Genomic DNA, 6,000 nt, shown 5'->3' with positions numbered 1-6,000 from the left:
TAGAAACATTGCTTTGCTCATTCTAGAAGTATACTTCTATATGGCAACCTGGGATCCCATGAGATTTTTTGGCAGTCCCATTAATTCTCATTGAAAAACACTAACTTTTACCATAAACTGCTATTAAGCCATACACTTTTATTCTATTCTAGACTATTCTTATGCCAGAGGATGGAAGTTCCATGTAGTTTTTCATTAAAGGAATCATCATACCAACCAGATTCCACTTAATAGAAAATGTAAAAGTAAGCTTATTATTTTAGGATAGTTATTTAGCAGAAAAGTGTGGCTCCTTATTGTTTCCTATTTTGTGAATTATAGACCTCCTGTGTTAACATAAATGGCATATAATTCTCATATTCTTCATTTAAACAAGAATCCAACAGTCAGATATGTTTGCTTTCTCCTCTCCACTCCCCACACCATGCATATAAAAGAATGAGTTGACAATGTTCATCTTCTGCTTTAATAAAGAAAACTGAAATGTGTACATACTTTTTCTAAACAAAAATGTTACTTGAAATATTACTAGCAGTGCAAGAAGTTTAAATTTTTAAAAATTATGGTTAAGTTTCAAACATTCACAAAAGTAGAAAAAACAGTACAATGAACCCCCAGATAACCATCGCTTGGGTTTAACAATTCAAGATTTTGCCATGTTTGCATCATATCCTTATTATTACTATCGTCATTATTATTATTGAAACATTTGGTAGCAACTGGCATGTAACACAACAGTTTACTCCTACATAGTTCAATACAGATCAACATAGATATTTTTTACAGAACTTCAATATCATTAACCTCTAGAAAAACTAATGATAATTCCTGGCATCATTTAATACCTAGATCATATTCAAATTTTTCCCAATTGTCTCAAAAATATGTTCTATAGTTTATTTCTTCCCATTGGAATTCAAACTAGGCCCACTCATTTCATGGGACTGTTAGGTCTAATAAATCTATTTTAATCCGGAATAGTCCCCCTCCTATCTTTTCTTTGGTAAAATGATATAGCCACTTTATTTTTTATTTAAAAAAATTTTATTGAAGTATAGTTGACATATTGGTTTCAGCTGTATCTCCCATCATTTTTAAAATTCTTGACCAGTTTCAAAAAGTGGATCACTTTTTTACCGCCCCAAATTTGTGGTATCCTTTAACTTAATCCTCCCTCCCCCATATTTCTTATACATTGATAATTAGCTCTAGAGTTTGATTAGATTCAGACTAAAACAAGTACTTAAGGAAAGTGAAATAATAGGGAAGCACTGGTAAGATGTAAACTGTAGAAATGTGTGATGCAAAAATAAATAAGAAGAAAATAAAGGATAATAAAAATTCAAAACTCAATTGCCACCATGAACAGGTCTATTTTCTACAGATGTTTCTCATGGAATGAGAGTACCCTTTTCGTTGTTGTTAGAAAGGAATGTGGTATTTTGAGCTATTGAATCTGCTAAAAATTTTAATTGTTTAATAAGATACAGTAACTGGACACCCCAGCCTTTTGAGAACTACATAAAACAAAAAGCCTGCTCCAGATACAGAAAGGACATAGCTCACCTCAGGCAATTGGCACAGACACAGGGAGCGTGATGTAAGCATTTCTTTCTCTACAAAGAAAATGCGTCTACGGAGAGTACGAGAAGTTTGTCTCCACACAACTGACATGTGATCATTGTGAGTCCAAACCAAATGCATTAATCCGGAAAAAGCAGTACTGGTAGATTTCTTTTTCCTTCATTAAGCAATGACCTCGCACAGAATAATGCATTACTTACAGCAGCTGCCTCATCTTTGAAATCACAAGTAAAGTTTAAGAACACTGCCTACAATGGAAATGGACGTGCTCTAGACCAGAGTTCCCATAAACACATACAGTGAGCATAAGAACCACACTTTCATTCTTTACTGCCCAATTTACAACATTTTTATAGAGGGAAATCTATGATTCCACTGCATCCAATGTATTTTGTGTGACTTTACGTTAGCTGGGGCAAAGAGGCTATGTACCATACATGGCACATATTTCTTGTTTACCATTTAGCACACACACACAGATCCATGTCTAAGATTGGTGGCACTCTCTAAGAGTTCACATAAAAAGATGGATACATCGGAAGTACAACTTTAGGACAACTGAGTGAAAACAAATATCAAATCCCACTTTGAGATATAAAATGAGTTCATATGTCACTGTCCTCTTATTTCCAGCTTCTGAATCCATGGGTATCATTTATGTTTTTGTCATGTGACACAGAATAAGCTTCTTTGAATCCCCCCCCCCACCCCCCAATCTACACACAGAAAAGCAGTTACTGGAGATTCGTAGAAGTGAGACCCAGGTAGGTGAGGATTCCTAAATGTTTTTACCTACTTGAACTATAATAAGTTGCATCTAAAGTAAGAGCCATATATGTGTTTTGTACAAATAAATACAGAGATAAAGATTGGTTCAACTTTATACCAAGAAACAGAGCAGAGCTACTTGTAGAAATACTACCTCCTAGTGGAAAGACCATTTTTTCCTTTGCTTTATAAAGCAATGGAGTATAGCATATTTAATCACTATGCTACTCTTCAGAATTTAAAATTACAATTAGATAAATTTTAGTTTGCTAATTAGTACCTCTAAAAAATCATGTCATGCACTCTGATTTACAAACTTAATTTATCGTCTTACTAAAACGACAACTTACATTTTCTATGTGCAGTTAGTAGTAGTGCTTAGATTGAAAACAGAACAAAACTTATTAAAAGTCATCATTGTAGTTACACCCTGAAAGCCCCAGAAACCTATACACAAATGCTTAAAAGTGAGAGAGATCTTGTAGAGGCAATAAGATACGACTATTTAACAACAAACATTCTGTTTTTGAGTTACTGAATCAATACTTTTCACTCAGTAAAACAGCAAGGAGACAACTTTTCATTCTATGCTTTGACACAGATAATACAAACTCATAGATAATCAAACATAATTTTTATTTGGTTTTGGAGTATTTTGGTACATAAAGTAAAACATGGCTGCCTAATACTCTGCATTCAACAAAATAATATACAGTGAAGAACTGGAAAATTATCCATCTTTCTCAATGGAATTATTCCTTAATCTTATTGTTATCATGAAACAAGAGTATTTTACATGAGTTTGATTGCATGAGTTTGTCCCATGATTTGTATTTAATGCCTTCCCTAAATTGGAAGAAATGAGGTATTTTATATAAATTTCACACTGAGCTATGAGTTACATAAAAGAATTAAACAACCTTACAACACATATCACAGTATTAAAATTGTTGCTTTATTGAATGTCACCTTTCACTGGATATTAAATATCTTGAGGGCCATAACTATAATTTTTAACCTACCCTAGCACCTCAACAAAATTTTGACTGAGTGGATGGATACGTGATATTAACAAAAAGTTGTAAAAATTTAATTTAGATAGCTCTGATTAACTGTAAAATCTGAAATGATATTTGGAGTCACAAGATGTGGGTTCAAATCTTACTTTATCACAAATTATGTGATTTTAGCCTCTACCTCAACGAGGCTCAGTTTTCTCATCTGAATAAAAGGAATAGCATCTGACATGTACTTCAGGGTACCTGTAAAGGTAAAATGAGGTAATGGACTTGAAAGTCCTTTATAAGTACCAAACAAATGTAATTTTCTGCATATTCAGGTAAGAAATATATGAAATAAGAAATCTTTTTAAGGTATAATGTGACAATTCACATTAAAAATATGTACCATACATACCATTTTTCCCAAGTGAAAACAGCCTAACTCCTTTCTTCAGCCTACAAATACACTTAAGACTACTCATCCCCCCTCCCAAATATATATATATATACATACACACACACACACACACACACACACACACACACACCCCATGCTTCAAAATACAGCCTTCGGTGCTTTATTTTCTCCAATAAATACTAGCGAAGAAGGGTTGACACTGGTGCATCCTCTTCCTCAAAGAACTGAAATCTGAATCCACCACCATGACCTATAGAACAGCTTCAACATGGTTAATCCATTGGTTTCTTCTCATTTTATTTTCTCTCTGAAGATTTCTTTTTTTTTTTTACTTACGTATTTTTGTATTTTGGCCATGCTGCACGGCATGCAGGATGCTGACCAGGGATCAAACCCGGGCCTCCATAGTGAAAGCGCCAAATCCTAACCACTAGGCCACCAGGGAACTCCCTGAAGATTTCTTTTTGAGTACCTCTCATATCTATGCTGGCTTCTTTCTCCAAAATGACTATGTATTTTTTTTCTTCTAGGATTAATCTTTTTGACTGGTTCAGCTTCTAGCTCTCCAAATGCAAGTGTTGCATGAGGTTTCATCCTTGGACCTCCTTTTTTCTCACTCTATGTTTCTACGGAGATGATCCAGCCTATTCCAGCAGACTCCGGCATTGCCTCTGCATAGCCAACTCCCAAATTGCTGTCTTTTTCGTGACTCCCTCCCAGGTTCCTGGTCTCTATTTCTAATTGTTGACCACATATTTCCATCTGGATGTACTTCAGTCTGTGTGTCAATCTCATTATCCCTCCCCCTTGCCCCAAACCTCCTCCCCATCTTTGCTGCCACTCTAGGTAGTCAGCCAAGCAGAGACTGTGGCGGCATCAGGGACTTCTCCACTCTTCCTCACCTCTTACCTCCATGATCTAGGAACAGGATCTGCAGATTCCATCTCTGAAATGTCTCACTAATTCATCTACTCTTGCCTCTGTTTTAATTTCCACTGCATTCAGGTTTCATTATTTCTTTTTAAAAGTATCGTGACTGCCTCTTAACTAATCTCTCTGCTTTAGTCTCTCACAAGTTAAATCCATCCTGTTAAATATAATGCCAAGGACATAAAAACACTCTCCTACTTTCTATGCCTACTCTTTGCCTGGAAAATAAACTCCAAACTCTCTGACATGGCATTCGAGACCCAAACTAGTCTGTTTCTAACCTGTTTTTCCAGTAACTCCTGCCCACACCCTTCTCTTTCCAGAACACGTTATACATGTACAGTTTCATGCCCTAGTTTACGGTATTCCCTCTACCTGTTATGGTTGTTCTTTATTTGTCAAAAGCCTATACATCTTTCGGGCGCACGTGGTAAGTCATTTTCTCTGTAATACCTTCTCTAGTCTGCCTTCCACATAGAATTAATCCTCCCTTCTCCTGTACTCTTCAGCTATTAAAATTGAAGTGTTAGAAGTGTTTCTCTCTTCCACTGCATTAGACTCAAAGGGAAAAAGTATTACTCATCTTGATTTCACCTATGATTCACACAATACTTGACAAATAGAGGCTACCCAATAAATACTAAACTGAATAGACCTATTCCTGATTTATGTAACAAATACAGAGTACAAACTTTAAGAATAATCCTTATCTGTGTAACATATAAACTATTGGGTTGGCCAAAAAGTTCATTTGGGTTTAAGTAAAAATAAGAGACACATTTTTCATTTTCACCAAGAACATTATTGAACAATGTATTCATTAACTGAGCAAACCTTTTGGCCAACCCAATACATCATCTTGATTTTGTGTCAGTTATTGTTAGAATCAATGAAATCATTTGGCATTGGATAATAATGAAAATATATCTGAAAGATGAATTATTCATTATAATCCTTTTTGTTTTAAGTATATCAAACAGCTAAATTTCTCTCTTACAGTTGGTTTGGAAGGAAGCAGGAAATAGTTATGCAAAAATCCAGTCAAGTATCTGTAAAAATACATAGAAATCAAATATGAGGAGGCCATTAGTAGTGCTATTAAAATATCAATGTAAGAATCACTAAATCTATCAAAGCCTTTTGTATATTAAAGAGTTAAAGACATTGTAAAGCCTAAAAACAATATTAATTCAATTAAAAGTAACCTTAAAGAAAATCAGGTATATGCTAAAGGGTCAGTGCCAAGTCACTGTCACAAAATATTTTTTGTATAACTAAAAAAAAAAATCCATCTCTAAG

Source organism: Eubalaena glacialis, chromosome 16 (assembly GCF_028564815.1).
Source record: "Eubalaena glacialis isolate mEubGla1 chromosome 16, mEubGla1.1.hap2.+ XY, whole genome shotgun sequence".
NCBI lineage: Eukaryota > Metazoa > Chordata > Mammalia > Artiodactyla > Balaenidae > Eubalaena > Eubalaena glacialis.
This window is presented reverse-complemented; position numbering follows the sequence as displayed.